Genomic DNA, 19,035 nt, shown 5'->3' with positions numbered 1-19,035 from the left:
CTCATTGCAGATTTTGCAGAACAGAGCCAACTATTTAATTTAATCATTACTCATCAAGGCGTTATGAACAGAGATTTCATCTGATTTTCGTTGTCAATGAGTTAATGTTCCTGTCTCCATGTAGTCTTAATAAAGAGTGTCATCAAATACTATCATTAATGTTTTCATTGATGAAATGAACACTGCACTGAGGGAAAATCTGTGTTTCCCACACTTGGTCAATGCCTGAACGAGCTGCCCAGTGAACTGACAACCATTTTTATACTTTCTTTTTGTATCCTAATAAGATCACATCTGCAAACTATGACCTCTTGTCAATCTCTACCCTTAAGGTCTGATAACCTCCGGCGCCTGACACGTTCTGCAGGTTTTCATCTGTCTTCTTATTGCATTGATTGAAGTGTAATGTGTTGTGTTAAAGTAAGCCTCCTCTAACTGCAATTTCAAAGTTACATGCAGCTGGTTCCCGCTGGTGTCACTCTTCTCTATCTTAGTTTTAGATTGTTGCGTAACACGAGGTAATTTACAAGTGTTGTCAACACACGCACCACCTGTTGTGATGGCATCGATATTTTGGTGTCTATAAAACGTGAATATCTTCTGAAGTTGAGATACACAGAAAAGAGAAACAGTAAGAGGTAGGGCCAGACATGCTGCTGTGTGTTCAAAGAGAGGGAGGATGTTGCAGTGTTATATAGGAAGGGCAATGTATTGCAATTTTTTCCAATAGACCCTCTCCCTGTCGCTACCCCCTCTGACACAGTTACATCATCACTCCGTGGAAAACGCTGAAGATAACAACAAAAAACCTGTGTAAAAAAATAAAGAAATCTAGCTCTCACACAGCACAGCCGGTAAGAATGAGCACTTTTATTGCGACTGTAGTAAAATGGCATTGTGTGTGAGAGGTAGGCGTCTGGCAGCAGAAGGCTGAGATGGATCTGCATTACATTCATGTGGACAGAGAAGCCAGCAGCAGCCAGTCTCCTGGGCGGCTGCTGTTTGCAGAGAGCGCACACAGACGGCTGCCGTGATTGGATTCAGATCAGGTGTCTCAGAGAGGCTGAGCTCCATGACAATGAGGGCTCCCTCAGAGACCTCGGCCGTGTGGATCCATCTCCTCCTGCAGCCGTGGGAGTTTACAGAGCGGCAGAACAGACAGAGAGGCTGTCTCGGTGCCGAGCCGCTGACCCCCAGGGTTTATTTCCTGTCATCAGACTCACCTCTTTGTTTAACACTGGCATTTTAAAGAGCTGCACAGTAGTTCCTCCATACATCATACTTAAACAATGGTGTTTACACACTGACTGAGTGTAAAAGCAGGAGCAAACTTCAAAGTTTGAATCCCTTTCTTGATTTTGTTCAGAAGCTTTTCTGTGATTTCTGTCGCCTCAGAGATTCTGTCTGCTGAAACATCATCTGACCGACCAATGATGATGGAGTTTACACAGTTGGGTCCTGTCTGTGTAGGTATGATCATGTTCTGTTAATGGTATTGCCATGAAGCATTGTTTGTGTTTTAATGATGATGTTTATGTAAGTACATGGGTTCTGTGCATTTGTAGGTATCATGCAAAGTGACGTGCAGGCAAAGTAAAGGTGAAAGGAAACTTTAAAAAGTGGCACCAAATGACAAGTGGTGACAAATTGGCAACTAACTTGGCAACAAAAATGGCATCAGCCAGCAAAGATGCTGTGAAGTGGTGACAAACTAGTGACAAAGTGCCAACAAAATCAGCATAGAATTAGCAACAAAGTGGTGACACATGATGAAGTGCTGACGAAGCAGAATAGAATCATCAGGGATGAAAGTGGCATCAAACAAGTGCAAACAAAGTGAAGATCAAAAAATTACAAACAATAGAGAAAATAATTGGCAAAAGGTTGTGAGGTGATGTCAGACAACAAATAGAGTGAATCAATCTTTATTTATACAGAGCCAAATCACAACAGACGTCATCTCAAGACGCTTATACAAACAGCAGGTCTAGACTAACAGAGACCCAACACCAAGACAGGGTAAGACTCAGTCTTATCCCATCTAAATCCACCATGAGCATTGCACCTCGCAGTATGTAACTAGTTGCAGTGGCGAGGAAAAACATACTTTTAACAGGCAGAAACCTCCAGCAGAACCAGACCCATGTTAGACATCTGCCTCAATCGAGTTGGGGTTTGAAAGAGGGATAGAGGAGAATATGAGAGAGAGAGCCATGATAGTGATGAGAGAGTAGTAGTAGTAGTGGTAGTAGCTGTTGCCGCTGGCGTCCAGCAAGTCCGTATCAGCTGGACTCAGCAGAAGTGTTGACAATTCCACTTAATTGTTGGTAAAAGGTCCTGAAGGCACATTTTCCAACAAATTAGTGGTGAAGTGCAGATAAAACTGGCAACAAATTAGCAACAAAGCCACAGCAAACAACAAAGTTGTGACAAATTGACAAAAAAAAACAATCTACAGGGGATTCATTTCTGATTACAGAACAGCGAAGTGCTAACGCAGACAAAGTCACAACTAAGTGGCATGAAACAACAGTGCATTGCGGTATTGACATACTGTCTTCCCCTCTCTTTCCTCTGTCTGCCTGTCACTTACTTCAACTCTCCCTGTCCCTAAAGCTACTAACCATAGATCTTAGTGGAGTCCCTGAGCTCCCTTGTCTCGTAGGTTCCCCTGAGTCGCTGCCATCAACAACCTGCTGCTGAGGATGTACCAGACTCCAGTTGCTACAACTACTACCATCCATCTCACCACTATCATGTCTCTCTCTCTCTCTTCATCTCTGTCTATCCCTCTCTCCAACACAATCTCAGCAAATGTGTGTCTAACATGAGTCTGGTCCTGCTGGATGTTTCTGCCTGTTAAAGGTAGTTTGTCCTTGCTGCTGTAACTTGCTAAATGCTGCAAGTGCTCTGCTCATGGTGGATTAAGATGAGGTTAGACTGAGTCCTGTCTGTAAGATGAGACTGGATCTTAACCTGTCTTGATGTTGGGTCTTTGTTAATAATATTACATAGGGTACGGTCTAGACCTGCTCTGTTTGTAAATGCATCTTGAGATAAAGCGTGTTGTGATTTGGTGCTATATAAATTAAGATTAGCACAGTAACTAAAAAGCAGGTATTTTGACAGATCAAACAATAATTTCTCCTCATCAAGACGTCTGTTTCTACGTGTTATTGCTTCTCTGCACATGGTTTAACACTTGCTTTAAGGTGTCTGAAGTCCTATAGAGACATTTGGGTTTATTTGTCCCTGTTTGGCTCTCTGCACCAGCTGTTTACCTGCCACCCACCTTCAGGACTCTCACTTAGTCACAGTTTATCTGCCCTTCAGATCTACGATAGCAGAGTGTTCCTGTCCTGTTTCATGTCTGCAGAGCATTCTAATTTGTACCTGTTAATGTGAGACTTTTACTGCCACAGCTGATCATTCAACTGAATCAATGTTCATTACAACTGCCATACTTGTAATGACTCATTTTACAAAGTCAGAATCCAAAATTATGGACACCAGTTCATCTGAAAGCAAACATATCTGTTCCTCTAGGATTTTATCATATTTGGTCTCTGCTCTCCTGAGTTTCCAACTAAAGCAAAGCCTGAGACATGTGTACTGTGTCTCTTGAACTTTTATTTCCTTTAATGAAAGTTTTGTTTTTTCCTGGTTTGAGTCCCCGGTTGGGCAGGTGCCTTTCTGTGTGGAGTTTGCATGTTCTCCCCATGCATGCGTGGGTTCTCTCTGGGTACTCTGGCTTCCTCCTGGGGTCCAAAGACATGCTCTCCAGGTTAATTGGTCACTCTAAATTGCCTGTAGGTGTGAGTGTGTGCATGAATAGTTTTCTGTCTTCCATGTTTGCCCTACGATACACAAGCAACCTGTCCAGGGGGTACCCTGACTTCTGCCCGAAGTCAGCTGGGATTGACTCCAGCCCCTGAGGTCCTGAATGGGATAAGCGGTCAATACAATAGATGGGTGTGTGGATGGTTTTTCTAACACACTAGCAACAAGGTTAAATGAACATCACAAACTCCTTACTTTGTTTGGTTGTTGTTTGGTTGAGTCATGATCTATCAAAATGGGATGTTGGTGTGGAATGAGGAACGTAACATGAAGCCAGATTGCTGTTGAAAATTACTATCCGTTACACAGCACGAGTCCACAATTACTCGTAATCACAATAGAAAACAAAAAACAGAAGTATTTGGACAAACACTGCTCAGAGAGTTACCTTCTTTGCAAACCAGACAAGACTGAGAGAGAGGTCAAGGTCAAGCTGGTAGGATAGTTCAGGGTTTTTCAGCCTTTTCTATCCATGAATGGATCTCAGCTGTGGTGGAAGGAGGTGGAGGGAGGCAAAGGAGTCAAGAGGTAAGAGGACACCCAAAGATAGGTTAAAGAAATAGAGAAAATAGAGAAAGAGGAACTAAGGGAAATAAAATAAACTAAAGTAGTGAAATAAAAAGTAAAAGTGTGTGTTTGTTCATGTTTGTGTGTTTCATGTATAAAGTGTACCGTGTATATGCGTGGATGCATGATGTGTTGCATGAGCTCAGGCTGCGGTGGTCGGGCAGAGGTTTCTGGGTTATGGTGAGAGAGAGAGTCCAAAGCAGCCCTATTTTAAAACCTAGTGGCTCCTCCCACTGGGCGTCACTAATTACATAAGTTTAACCAAAAATATTCATTTTTAACATTTAAAGCACATTAACATTTTTTAACCAATATAATCTTTAACAACAGCATTATTGACATTTTTAGAATGTAATTTATTTAAACCTAAACCCCATTTTTAAGCAATAAATTACCGCAACACAAAAACTTTAATTTTTGGAAACCATGTGGCACCTTTCGCCCGCCATACAGCCTATTTATTGCGCGGAAATGGAACGCTCTGTTTCCTCATTTCAAATACGAGCGGGCTATGGCGGAGCGCAGATTCAACGCACCCTGGCAGGTAAGTGAACCCTATTGTGTATAAATGTACAAGACAACAGTAGAGCTCCAATATGTGCACCCCTGTTAACGCTACGGAACGGAATACTGGAGTTGTTTACCGGAAAGTTTACTGGAATCAGTAACTGACGGAGAGGGAAAGTTTGGCATGGGTGTGCGTCCCTGCGCGCACTGCCCGCAGTCAGAACGAGGGATGTATTATGAAGCCAGATTGATGTTGTGAATTACGATCTGTTGTTCTGGGATTTGGCCAATCTAAGTCAAGTATTTCAGACAGCCGAGTAATAAAACATACTTATAAACAAAAATAACGTTCTGCAGCCTATACATTTTTGTTATTCTTCTTTTCATTAGGCTATTGCAGCCTGACTTTAGAGGGAGACCTGTGATTGCTCCTTTTTTGTGCAGAAGCTTCAAATCACACGTCAAACACCCCCTTATATATGAAAACACACAGAGCCAGTTATGTAATGTCATGAAATAAAAAGCAGCTTTCAAACTGATTTCACAATGTGAGGGAATCACTTCAAGCTTTCCTTTATTCATACGCTCCTCCTCACTCAAAGCTTTTTCATGTCCCCTTTCCAAAAGTATGCAAGCATTGCTCCTTATTCATTTATTTTGTAAAGGGCACAAAGGGTGGACACGTTACCCCGATCATTACCAGACCTGCTATCCAATTACAGAGATCTTTAGGGGCTGAATCCATAGGTCTTCTCCCCGGCCCTCTAATTAATCCGGCCTGCTGTAGGCTACACTCAATTAGCATCTGCTGTTCTATCGCTATCATTGATCCTCGTTGTCCAGCTAATCCGTCCTTTATTCCTCCTTATTAGTTCGTGCTTTAATAACTGTAATGCAGCACAGAGGAGGAGAGGGGAGAAGCTGTTGGTGGGTGGAGGCTGAGTTTTTAAACATGAAGACATCCAGCTGAGTTTTGTTCCATATTTCTCTGTGTTGAGGAGTTTTAGATTTTTTGGTATGAATTTTCAGGAAGATGAAGAAAATCCCCTGAAGGCTTTTCTCTGATTGAGACTAAGTAGGTTTATACTAGTCTTTACTAAACAGCGCCTCTTTCATGACTAAAAATATCACAGTACTTGAACCACGTTTGTTTCTGTTTTCATCAGAACAAATGTTTCCTCTCTTTATATAGCCTGGATCCTTTTACATATTTTAATGTGTTTATGGCTGAAGTAGATTACTTAAGGCTGTCCGGTGTTAGATTTGTCACCCAGTTATTGGGGCGCGTGGCCTGATTTGAGTCTTGTCCTGATTGATTATTTGTCCAAATAATCTTGAAGTGTTTCTTGTTAATACAACTATTTAACTGCTCCCAACCAAGACGCAGCCTCCCCAACCTGGGATCTGTAATGCATCATATTAGTCTACTAATAGAAGTGCGATTAATTTGGTGAACGTTCGTTTATGATGGATAATAAGAAAAGATGAAAAATCAGCAGAAGTAAGGCAGGAGAGTTTAAAGACAAAAAATCTTTTGCTTACAACTATAGACTGTATAAATAATGGACTTAGTATCCGTGAGGTCATCCATCTGTTTCTGAAGTGGTGTTCAGCCAATGTCGGCGGGAACCATATTGGAAATGCTGAACTCAACCTAACTTCTGTCGAGCCAGTGTGAGGTAAAGAGGCAGGCTTTGAGCCTCCTCACCAACAGCTCCAGTGTTCCCAAGTCAGTCATGTCCTTAAATGGGCAAAATTCGTTATCTTAATATCTTCTGAACCGCCGCATTATGTGTGTACCGATAGAGAAATTAGCTCTTCAGACCGAAGCTGTTTTTTGAACCAGGCTGTAAACATGTTTATTTCTGCTGTAAAGATTGTCTTTTTTGAATGGGTGTGTATGTGATTTCTGGCGTTTCTGCAGACAGCCTATAGTGGACGCTCGATGAACTGCAGTTTTTAACACTTCCTCATAGGCTTCATATTTTGAGATCAGAGGTTGCCGGTTGGTTAAGACAGGAAATCTACAAAACTGAAGATAAAACATGATGTAAACTCCTAACATGGTATAGGTCACAATTAGTTTGCTTATTCTTTTTTATTATAGCACAAGTATCTTGTGTCTGTTTTAAAAATGGACACAGCTCAAACTGTACAAGTAATGGACTTATTCAGAGGATGAAACATAACCTTTTTTGAATCTGTTATTTTATAATTTCCATAAAATCATTGACCTATCAATTAAATAGCCCTGTTATAAACCTCACCTACACATTTGGGTTCCTGCTTACTCCACATTATCCCTCACTTGTTCAGAACATATGAGCCTAGGTTTGAGAATACCCGACTGCCACTCTAACCTTGAAACATATCTTTGAGTCGATTCACCAAATCTGAAAAATCTCTTACAGCAGAGTGAAACCTGAGCCTCTCTAAATTAGATGAAGTCGCACAAGTTTTCTTCACTCGTCATCTTCACTCACAGGATCTCAACATGACTGTATCTGGTTTGTAGAATAGTTGAGGATCTGCACTTTGCTTGATTGCCGGCTGCTCACACACATCCTCAGCGAGTCATAATATTTAGACCCAAGTTGGAGAACTCATCAGCATGTTTCCGGAGAGAGCGGTGCTTGTTAGGATTTATGGGCCATTTCATGCTCCCATTTCCTTTAGTAGGTAATATGTGTCACTTTTATAACACTGTGAAGTTGAAGTGTTGAGGTGAAATGTTAAGTGATGTTTCAGCGATATGCAAAAGGAAGAGATTGGCTTAGCCTTAAGTGGATATTCCAGCACTCATCCAGGGATCACAGCCATTTTCTGACTCCGACATAACAAGGCCGAGAGGAGCGGCGGTGTCCTTGACGAGCCTTCGCTGAGCTTTACAGCCTGTTGGAGAAGGACATCTTACTGTACCGTCATACACTGAAGGATTATGGGAAAAGTGCGGTCAACAAGTGACAAACAGACCTTAGAAGAGTTTTTATTCAAGCACTGAATTCGGTTTTCCTGCACTTTTGCTTGAGTGATCTCTCTTTGCCTCATTTTTGTTTCATTGAAAGTAAAAAGGCTGTGAACACACACACGCTGAAGAGGTGTCATTAGACTGTATCAGCAAGCACAGAGAGAAAGAAGGGTAGGAAGAAGAAAAAATATGTTTTGTATGATTTAAGGAAATACTGGAACTATTTGTGATAGTTTGGATGGAACATTTCTGAAATACAAGAAATCTGCCAGCTGTTTGTTAATGAGAGCGTATTGCAGTACTTAAAGGAGCAATGCAAGATGATTTTTGCTTTCACTATGTAGTTGAAACCAGTGCTGGTCAATTAGTTTATCAGTCAATTCATCTTTTTTTGTATATTGCCAAATCCTCTTAAAGGTGATCCCATTAATATTTACATTTTACATAAAGATGTCTGATTTACACAGACAAAACATATTTCTACAATCTTAATAAGTAGGAACGTGCTGCAAATGCTCAAACAATGACAATTCAAAAGCACATTCAGAAACGCACTGCAAATGAGAAAACAAGCTGCAAAAAGCTAAAACAACGGCTTTACTAGCAAATATGCAAACGATGCAAATCTCAACAGACACAAAAACTGAAAACGGCCAAACAAAAATGCTGCAAATCAAGACTTTGTAGAGCTGCAGGCCTCAGGCTCAGTTTACATTTGATTTGGACTTTTGAATGTGATTTCATATTATTGTCATTATCGCTCCTCTAGAAGAACATTTGGGATGTTATAGATCATGTCCCTGTCAGCCACTGTATTAATCCACCATGAGAAAAAACTATGCCAAGAAACAGTAAGAGGCAGAAACCTTGAGTAGAACCAGACTCATTTTTCTACCGTGACTGGATGGGCTGGGAATGATAGAGAGAGAGGCAGAAAAAGAGAGATGGATGGAAACAGACAGACAAACAGCAGAGAAAATAACCACAGCACAAAAAAGAGACTGACTGTATCACAGCCATCACCAGTAACAGCACTAGAAGTATGAGTTAGATCTTTGGGAGAGTGGATTATTAGATTTATGTCTACAGTTTGATGCATGCTAATTTTAGCATGCATCAAACATTTAATGGAATCTAGTCAGGCACATAGCCTGTTAACAGACAGGTTATTGTAGCTGATTATGATGTACTAACTAAAGTAAAGATCTGAACCTGTCTAGTAAGAGTCTAGAACAGGGGTCACTAACTGGTGGACCGCGGTCCGGATCCGTACCTAGAAGCTGTCCCATATGGACCCGGACCAACAGCCAAAACTGAGGGTTCTGATATAAAATCTGACGGGGCGCTTCTGTTTTAACCAGCGCAGCTTTTGTGGTCTTAACGGTAGTGATTAGTACCATCCAACGTGATACTACTCAGCCAATCAAATCTGTGCATTCCAGGCATTAAACATTGCGACTATACAGATCAGACAGTTTAGAAAGTTAGAGGCAAGTTACACGTGAAAACACGGCAGAAAGAAAAAGGAAGATAGCAATAAAGCTAGAGAAAAAAAGGAGATAACTAGAGGAGTGAGATGGAGAAATGGAGCGATACAGACGACTGCGCTGGAGAAAGTTTAGAAAATAAGGAACTAGTGTCCCTCTCCATAAAAGAAAAGTGCGCAGCGAAAATAGAGCATTTTATTCAGACGGGACCGGCTCATCTCTGTTCATACTTCCCACTGGGAGAGCTAAACCAGCGTATCTCATATGAAACTGTGGCACTTATTAAAAGAGTCAACATGAAACGCCATTATGAGACAAAACATGAAGGTTCTGAACAAACACTGACTGCCACCGGTTTGGGAGTTTAGCGTAACACCTCAGAGAGTGTTTATTGATTTAAATGTGTCATCAGTTATTATTGTTGTATTTATTTATTTTGTACTTCTGATTTAAATCGAACTCCTTAGTTTTAAAGAAATGTCATGAAAAATAACAGATCAAATGTTACTAGAATGTAACTTCTTTCAGAGATTTGAATTCATGTTTTTGTTATTTATATATCAATCATTTTATGTTTTCCTTTTTCATAATTAAATTTCCAGCACAAATGGTAAATATTAATATATTCACCAGAATTCAGGGAATTAAGAGTTAAATCCTCAAAGTGTCCTGGGGGAGGACCCCCAGACCCCCCTCTGCTTTGATATGTTTAAATTAATCCTAAATTTTGGGTATCAGGTCTGAAAAGGAGGACTATTCTATGTTCCTCACCCCTACCCCTCGAAGCAGCCAGAGTACACCACTGAGGATTCTTCTGTTCAATCCTGTGTGATCAATAAGTACACCTTTTTAAAGGTGATAAGGTCCATGTCATAGAAATCTCTCTCCTGTCAAACACTCAAAGTTGGCAACCCTGGTTTAAGTATTTTTTTTCAAAAGTTTTTGAATTGCACTGAATTAATTTAAGTTGACAGTCAGGTATTATTAAATGCAGATACAGTATATCATATTACATAGTTAGACATTATGATGTTTCGGACCTTTGCTTCAAGAAATTTTCCCTATCTGGACCTCTTGCGATTTTAGTTGAATACCCCTGGTCTAGAAGATGATTTTATGAGAAGTTTTATGCTCACAGCTGAAGTATTTTGTTAATCCACTGATGGTCATTGTTACCACTTTTATTATTTTTGGGGGATTTGATTTGTTCATTCTTGATGTACATAATTAATTGTGCTTGCAGTTTCCGTTACTTTAAAATCGAGAGTCCAAGTCACACCAGTGTATCAGACACAGTCTTTGGGGTGCTGCAGGGAAAAAGGGTGAACTATACTTTCTTGTGTGAAGACTTCCATTGCTTTCAGAAAAGTCCACAACATGTAGTTTCTAAGCAGCTGATTTCACTGTGTGGGGTTTGTGTCAGGCTGCTTTGATAGCTGTGAGGTACTGACCACGACCAAAGTCGCCAGGAGTTGCTCCGCCCAGCTCCTCTGGTCACTTGTTGTCATACATTTAGAAGTCTTTTCAATCAAACAAGGTTCTATTTGTAATAGTGCATCACTGTTTTCTTTAAATGCATGATTATGACCCTACGAGGGAGAAAAGATGTTAGAAATTGGTGCTACCTGTTGGCCTGCGTTGCTTTGTATCCCAGAATGCTTTATGCAGTAAAACAGACCCGTCCAAAACACAGTATACTCTTGAGAAAGAGATTTTTAAAAAATCTCAGTGAGTTTCTCCTGGTTAAATTAAGGTTAAATCAAACAATGAATGAGGACACATTTTCAGTCCTGGCAGGTTGCATGCATTGGGTGATGGTAGCTGCCACGATGGTGCATGACCATAGTGCTATTACTTTGGTAAAATACCATGAAATAATAAAGTTACTCTCTGTATTTTATACTGGTATATTGGTCACACTGGTGTACAGGATGCTGCTGACTTTTAGCATTAGAAAAGGTATTAAAAGGGATTACTTACACCTTAATTTACTATTAAGTAACATGCATTTTAATTGATTTACCAGATCATTGATGAAATCTTTGTATCTATGTCTTTTACTTATTTAGTTATTATGATAAAGATTATTTTGGGGGGCTTTTTGGTAGGGAAGATTAAGATAGAATGGTAATGTTGGGTGTAGAGAGTGGGGGGATGATGTGCCACAAATCATGGTGGGAGCAGGAATTGATCCTGCAACCATCATGGCGAGGACAGCAGCCTCTGTGCATGGGCCGTCTGCTATACCAACTGAGCTAAACCAGAGCCTCCTTCTTATTCCTGCAGGTACATTTGAAACAACCATCTGGGCTGTGTTCCAAACATTTAGAGTATAATCTTCTCCATGTTTTCAGCTTGCTACCAGACTTTGCAGATTATCTCATTACTGTGAGACAGCTAAATGAATGCAGGATAAACACCTTGCACACAGATTCACATTCACACCTCTGAATAATTTGTGTGTGTGTATGTGTGTGTGTGTGTGTGTGTGTGTGTGTTACAAAAATAAACACACAATGGATCATGTGTGTCCTAATGGGGCTCATCTCCCGTCACTGGTGTTTAAGTTTCCGTCAGACGACGACACCTCAAAGTGAGACCCTGATTACTTTCACACACCCAGTGTTTCTGTCCTGTTTGCTCATTGGCTGTCACACGCTGTCATAAGCTCTTGACTGAAGTGACCTTTCAGCCCCTTCTGCAATTAAATCCTGACATATCTCAGTCTGTTTGCTAATTAACATGCAAATAAACTGATGAATTATGGAAGCGGGTTAACTGGACCTAACTTGAGAGAAATGCTGAGCAGATGCAGAGCAGCTTGGACAGCGGCTGTTCTGTTAATGTGAGACAGTGTCTGCTGCTCTGTTTGGTGGTTCGCTGTACAAACAACTGCAGAAGGATCTGTTCTGGGTTGTGTTTGTGTTTGTGTGTTGGGTGACATATTTACATAATATTAAGCCAACTCACTGTGCATGATAGACACAGAATTTGATGGTTTGCAAAACATTGAAAGCTCAGAGAGAAAAACTCAAGATCAGCATATCAAATGTAGAATCTGAATTTTTTTATGCTAAGTATATCTCATTTCAACATAATGCCAGAGACAAGTTTACGGTTGTGTTCATCGTCTCTTCTTTTAACAACACTCTCTAAATGTTTGTGAACCCAGGAGACCAGTTTATGGAGTTTAAAGTGAAACGTTGTCTCATTCTTGCCTGGTAGAGAATTTCAGCTGTTAAACAGTTCAGCATCTCCTTTGTCTTATTGTTTGTTTCACGATGCTTCAAATGTTTTCAATGAGTGACAAGTCTGGACTACAGTCAGACCAGACCTGACCTCTTCCACTACAGAGCCTTGCTTTCGTAATACGTGCTGACTGTGGTTTATCATCATCTTGTTGAAATATGTAAGATCTTCCTGAAAAAGTCATTGTCTGGATGGCAGCATATGTTGCTCCTAAACCTGTATATATTGTTCAGCATTAATGGAGCCTTCACAGATGTGTAAGCTACCCATGCCATGGACACTTATGATCCCCATACCATCAGGGGTGCTGGCTTTGAACTGTGTGCTGATAACAAGCTGGGTGGTCCCTCTCCTCTTTAGAGCAGAGGACACAGCGTCCATGATTTTCAAAAATAATGTCAGATTTTGATTAATCAAACCACAGGACAGTTTTCCACTTCCCCTCAGTCCATCTTAAACGGTCTCTGGTGTTTCTGGATCATGTTTAAATATGGTGTCCTCTTTGTATGGTTCAGTTTTAACCTGTATTTGTGGATGTAGTGATGAACTGTGTTCACAGACAGTGGTTTTTGAAGGGATTTTGCACCTATGCAGTAATTTCCACTACAGAGTCATCACTGTTTTTAATGCAGTGCTGCAAGAGGGTGTGAAGATCAGGTCCATCCAGTCTTGGTTTTGGTCCTTGTCCATTCTGTACAGAGATGTCTCAGACTCTCTGAATCTTTTAATGATGTTATGTACTGTAGATGATGAAATCCACTCATTCTTTGTCATGTTACTCTGAGGAACATTATTCTGAATCTGTTGACCTATCTGCTCACGCAGTCTCTCACAGAGTGGTGAACCTCTTCCCATCTTTCCCTCTGAGAGACTCAGCCTCTCTGGAGTGTCCTTTTTATACCACTCCATGTGACTAACCTGTTGATCATTAACCCCGATAGTTGAGAGATGTTCCTTCAGGTTGTTTTTTGTAACATTACACACTTTTTTCACAGTTTTTTTTCCCTGTCACAACTTTATTGACATGTTGCAGGCATCAAATTCAATATGAACATATTTTCATGAAACTGTTTTTTCATGATTATGTTTTTCAAACCTGCCTTTTAACTACTGTTGTTGTGGTTTGGTTGTAACTCAGAGTCAAGCTGTGCTCCTGTCTTAACGTTGTGCCTGAGAGCAACATCACCATTATGTCATCAGTTGTTGGCATGTAAACTAATTTAAAACAGACCGAGCCATGAACCTGTGGCTTTGATTGTGTGTTATGAATCAGTTTAATGTTCCTTTGAGCTCTCTTTCTCCAAATGGAAAAATATAAATCAGGAAAGTTTCACCGTTGTTGACGCAGAGCGATAGACCACACAAGGTTCCTGTTGTCATTTTTCACGAGGTCATGACTGAGCTCAGCAGGCAGCGATGTGGCTACTTGGTATACAAGGCCACCGCAGAGGGAAATGGATCCTGATTGTCAAGCTCTGTTGCTTCTCTGCCTGTTTCCTGAGTCGTATTCCTCTCTCATATCTTCAGACGGCAGTGACTCTGAGAAGCAGGTGACGGGGCCTGCTGAGGTGGAACCTGATGTACCAAACATGACAGCAAGCTGTACTAAAGCAACTCATGCCTGTAATTAATTTCTATCTTCAATTCACCACAAAGAATCATCAGATGAATTACATCCTTAGCTCTGCAGTCAACAGTTACCAGTACACAGAGTGGACGTTACTCCATGAACAGTGTCCATGATCACCCTGTGTTTGTTTTGTTTTCTGTTCCTAAAGTAGGAGAAGTGTATAGCTTTATTTTAGGATCGCTCTGTTTCGTGAACGCGTATTCATGTTTGATCATCCTCTACCTAGGAAGAACCCAACTTTTTTATTTTAACAACTTATTGCTGAATACAACAGCACAAAAAAAAAAGAGACTATCTCCTCTTCTCATATCTGTAGCTTTGGAGGCCTGTTTTTTATTCAATTTATATATTTATTATATTTATTGAGCATCATGTCTTTCATCTATCTGAGTTCTTTTAAAGTCTAAAGTTAAAAAGCTCTGTCAGCATCAGATCAGTTCGGCTTTGATCCTGTCGCTTTTCTTGAAATGTCACAATAACAAAAAAGGAAACTTGTCACGTTACAAGGAGCGGACATGTTCTGTAAGAAAAGTGTTACCCCGACCAGGAATAAACTATCAGATCAAGTTTTTACATGGCTAACAATTCAAACATCAAACTGCATAAACCATCACTCTGGATCTGAATGTATCTTTTTGTTTGGATCAGAATGATCTGTTTTGAATGAGTTGTTTACATCAGCGTTCATTTAGAAAAGAAAGTTGAAGTTAGTTTCAGTCTCAGTCCTATTTAGAAAACTGATGTTGATTTGAGTCATATTGTAAGTCGGACTTAATCAGTGGGACTCTTCATTTCAGTTTAATTACAGTTGATGTTATAGTCATCATTTTCTCAGACAGTTTTATGATGGTGTTTTTTAAGACAGATTGCCAAAAGGTCAGTGGGAAGAAAGAACACCTTACTATGTTGAGTCATCCCTGCCAGATGATTAGTTTAAAATTGTTATGGAAAGTACAATCGATCTCATTTCAACAACACAAATTCCCTTTTCCCTACACAGAGATACATTAAACCAAACTATATTAATGTTTGCTGAATGACTCAGGGTCTGTCTATGAACTTAAGAAATCATGAATCATATTTTAGAAGGATATGGTAGATGTGCACTGTAAGGTTGCTCAGCTCTAGGGCTGAGCAATATATTGTTATCGTATCGCGATATGAACATTCAAGATATTCATTTCACAAAATCAACGATATCAACGAGATCTTCCCCGCTTGCCCTGCATGTATGCTTGCCCTAACATGTACCGCTAAGGCCAGCCAACCACAAACCTCATTTCATGCTTGCCGTTGATTGACAGCTGAAGCCAGCCAATGACAAACATCAGAGGGAGGCCGCGAGGGAGACGGAGACACACACTCACACATACGCTACACACAGCTGGGAAACAAAAAGAGAAACTTAAACATTTTTCAGAAAATGGTTCGGACACTGGACAAACATTACAAAATACCATCCCGAACATATTTTAATCAAGTGGCCATTCCCAAACTCTACAACGAATGTAAAACGAAAGTTTAATCCTAGCTCTGTGAAGTCGATCATTTTGCTACAACCACGGACCTGTGGTCGAGCCGGACGACCGAACCTTACATCAGTTTAACGGTCCATTCTATAACAACAAAGACCCGATGTCTGCAGACGTCCTTCTTCCCTGGGGAGCACACTTGGGATATTATAACACATGAGATGAGAGGTGCATTAGCGGACTGGGATTTAAGGGGGACCAACGGGTTTGCGTGACCACCGATAACACATGATCCAACATGATAAAGGCTTTGGAGGTGAATGGCTGGACGCGGCTTCAGTGCTTTGGACACAGGCTTTACCTGGCGATAGGTATGTTTAACTATGTTTATTTTAATAACTTTATTTAGAAGAGGGCGCGAGAGAGAGACAGGGTGTGTGTGTGTGAGAGAGAAAGAGGGAGAGAGAGACAGAGAGAGGGACAGGGTGTGTGTGTGAGAGAGAGAAAGAGGGAGAAAGAGACAGAGAGAGGGACAGGGTGTGTGTGAGAGAGAGAAAGAGGGAGAGAGAGACAGAGAGAGGGACAGGGTGTGTGTGTGAGAGAGAGAAAGAGGGAGAGAGAGACAGAGAGAAGGACAGGGTGTGTGTGTATGTGTGTGTGTGAGAGAGAGAATTCTGATAAATGCGTAGTTTTCACTGAACCCATAGTCATATCGTATCGTATCGATATCGAGATATCTGGCATGAATATCGAGATATGAAATTTTTTCCATATCCTTCAGCCCTATTCGGCTCCATCAAATGTAATGATTGGTGAATGGAGCAGGGCATGCTTCTTGCTAACAGGTGTTCCGTGGAGTTGTGCCACCATGGCGAGAGTAGACAGCAAAGGCCTGATTTCATGAAGAACTCTGAGCTTCGTGAACTGAATTTAGAGAGTTGACATATATTCATGTCATCAAATAATCCATTATTATTTACCTGAGCAGACACTGTATGTTCATCGTCATGTGCTTTTTCAGCTTCATAAGTGTTTTTGCCTCCCATCTTGTAACCACAAGGCACTCCTCCTCGGTGTTGATACAAAAAAATGTGTCTACAGGTCGTCTCTGCTCTTCATTCCTGACGTACAGTCCGCTGGTTGTAATGAGGCACTCAATTTTCATGGTGCCAGCTGATGCAGGAGCTTTGTGAGGCTTTTGATAAGATGGCTAATAGCTAGCTAGTTTTGACTTTTTACCATACGACTATAAAACAGACTCTTACCATCATGCATCCAATGACAATGATAAAGATACATGGAGGCAAATGTTATTAGACTTAATGTCTTCTGTTTTTTATGTTAGTTAATTGGACCTTCAGAATATAAGTGGCAGACTTTCCCGTACCATAAGGGATGCTGTATGGCAAAGTTTCAGGAGCAGGACCACACCTTATAAATTCAAACCTTTCCCTCTTCTTATCTTTTGATCTCAGATTCTTCACCCTTCCCTTCCATCCTTTTTCTTTCTTTCTATTTCTTTCTTTCCTCCCATACGTAGAGCTCTCAAGGGTTGTTTGTCATGCCTGGAAGCTACGGCAGATCCCATAATAAGCTTCCCCAAACCAGCAACAGTGAGAAGTTCAACGTCATATTCAGAATCACTATTCCAAAGAAATCACTAAATCATTGTCAGATTACGTCCTGTTGATGTTGTGGTCCTTGCTAGTGAAACAGGGTTTTGTTCATCTGCTGTTAAACTTCTTGCATTAGGAGTTTACATATCCGACCTCTGAGCTCACAGCTGTCACTCTGCTCTGTGAGAAAAACAGAGGCAGAAACCGAAAAGGATTTTAACATGAAAAAGTTCAGCCAAGAATATTTAGATGCAGGGGACACGTCTGTGTGCACTCTGACTGCACACACTTTGATTTTTACACTCACGCTCTGTGCCACCCTCCTCAGAGAAATCCTCCTCTGCTCTTGGAATCTATGGAGTTAATTGTCCGCCATGCTTACACACCACAGAGAGAGGATGAGCGGGCATTAAGTCATCCTTCTTGAAAGATGACTTGTGACTTTCTGCTCGCACATCGTTTGGCCCTTTGATCGCTGATCTGGAGTAATGAAATCAAATGAAACCCCATCAATCCCCCTGAATGGGTTCCAGCTCTATCAATCCATGTTATGACACCCTGGTCGAACACTTACAGTGTCCAATATGCTATTAAATGAACATGACAGATATGTTTCTTTTAATCCAACTGATTTATTAAGGCCTTTCACGACGTTCCAGTAAAAATGATACAAGTCAGCAAGTTTAAACGGCTCGCTGATCCTCAGAGCGACTCTGTTTCCTCTCTGTCTGTGTCAGGGTTCAGGAGTACTCTGCAGGGTGAGCAGTTCACCATCCAGCAGTGAGAGAGCCGTCAGACATGATGACCCACTCAGCACTGTCCCTCTGCTCCTATTGGTCAAACTGAAGCTACTGTCTGATGACAGTTACCGGGAGAAATGAGAGACCATTTAATTAATTAGAAGTTTTATGGTTAGGAAGTCTGCTCAAATATCCTCTCCTATAATTAACTCAAGTCAAATCTGTTTTAAGGATTTTGTGGCTCAGCTGGTCTTAAATATTAATCACAAAAAGCTTTTATTGTTCCTGATGAAGGGACGGTCCAAAATCCTTCCCAGTGAACCTGTTTCTGTTCGAGAATGTTAAAAAGACATCCAAGAGCACGAGTGGAATAAAAGATGCAGAAGTGAAGGTTTATTCTCTGACTATCTACAAACACCGATGGAAATGAACATGAACTTTTTAACTTTTTGGACCACAAACTTTGTCCAAATCTATTAAAGCTGGGGTTGGTAATCAGATTTAGATACACTTTTTGTTATACTGGTTAAAATGATCCTTATGTCCCGATGGTAATCAATACATAATGTGTTCTTAAAAAAGAGCAAAAAAACCCTGCTATCTACAGCTGGAGTAAACCTGGGAAAACACCAACCAATCACCATTTTTTGGGTCCCCAAATTTTAAACCAATCAAATCCCGTCCTGCCGTTCTGCCCGCCTCCTGTGCGTACATTTCCCCAGCCAACCGTCGTTTTGGAGGAGCTCTGAGGGGAGAAGGGGAGGGGTTAGACGGAGTCCTGAGGAAATACTACATTCAAATTAATGCTAGTTTTCCGAGACTACCAACACCAGCTTTAACTGGCTTCTTCTTACTGATCTTCCGGCTGTATCATATACTTGATTCTGATTATTCAAAACCCCTTGTCCATGGTTATTAACTTTCACTAACCACAGTGACAAACTGATCACACGACATGT

At 40.8% G+C, this 19,035-nt stretch overlaps 1 protein-coding gene across 5 annotated transcripts in view; it reads left to right on the top strand.

The window, feature by feature from the left end:
• The first annotated feature begins 4,902 nt into the window (after positions 1-4,902).
• Positions 4,903-19,035, top strand: part of LOC117824692 (heparan sulfate glucosamine 3-O-sulfotransferase 5) — a 147,731-nt gene continuing 133,598 nt past the window's right edge. For all 5 annotated transcript variants that reach the window (XR_004633632.1, XR_004633631.1, XR_004633630.1 and 2 more), the window contains exon 1: positions 4,903-4,951. The gene's annotated coding sequence lies outside the window, so the exon portion shown is untranslated. The remainder of the gene's footprint in view (positions 4,952-19,035) is intronic.

This window comes from Notolabrus celidotus, chromosome 13 (genome assembly GCF_009762535.1).
Source record: "Notolabrus celidotus isolate fNotCel1 chromosome 13, fNotCel1.pri, whole genome shotgun sequence".
NCBI lineage: Eukaryota > Metazoa > Chordata > Actinopteri > Labriformes > Labridae > Notolabrus > Notolabrus celidotus.
This window is presented reverse-complemented; position numbering and strand designations above follow the sequence as displayed.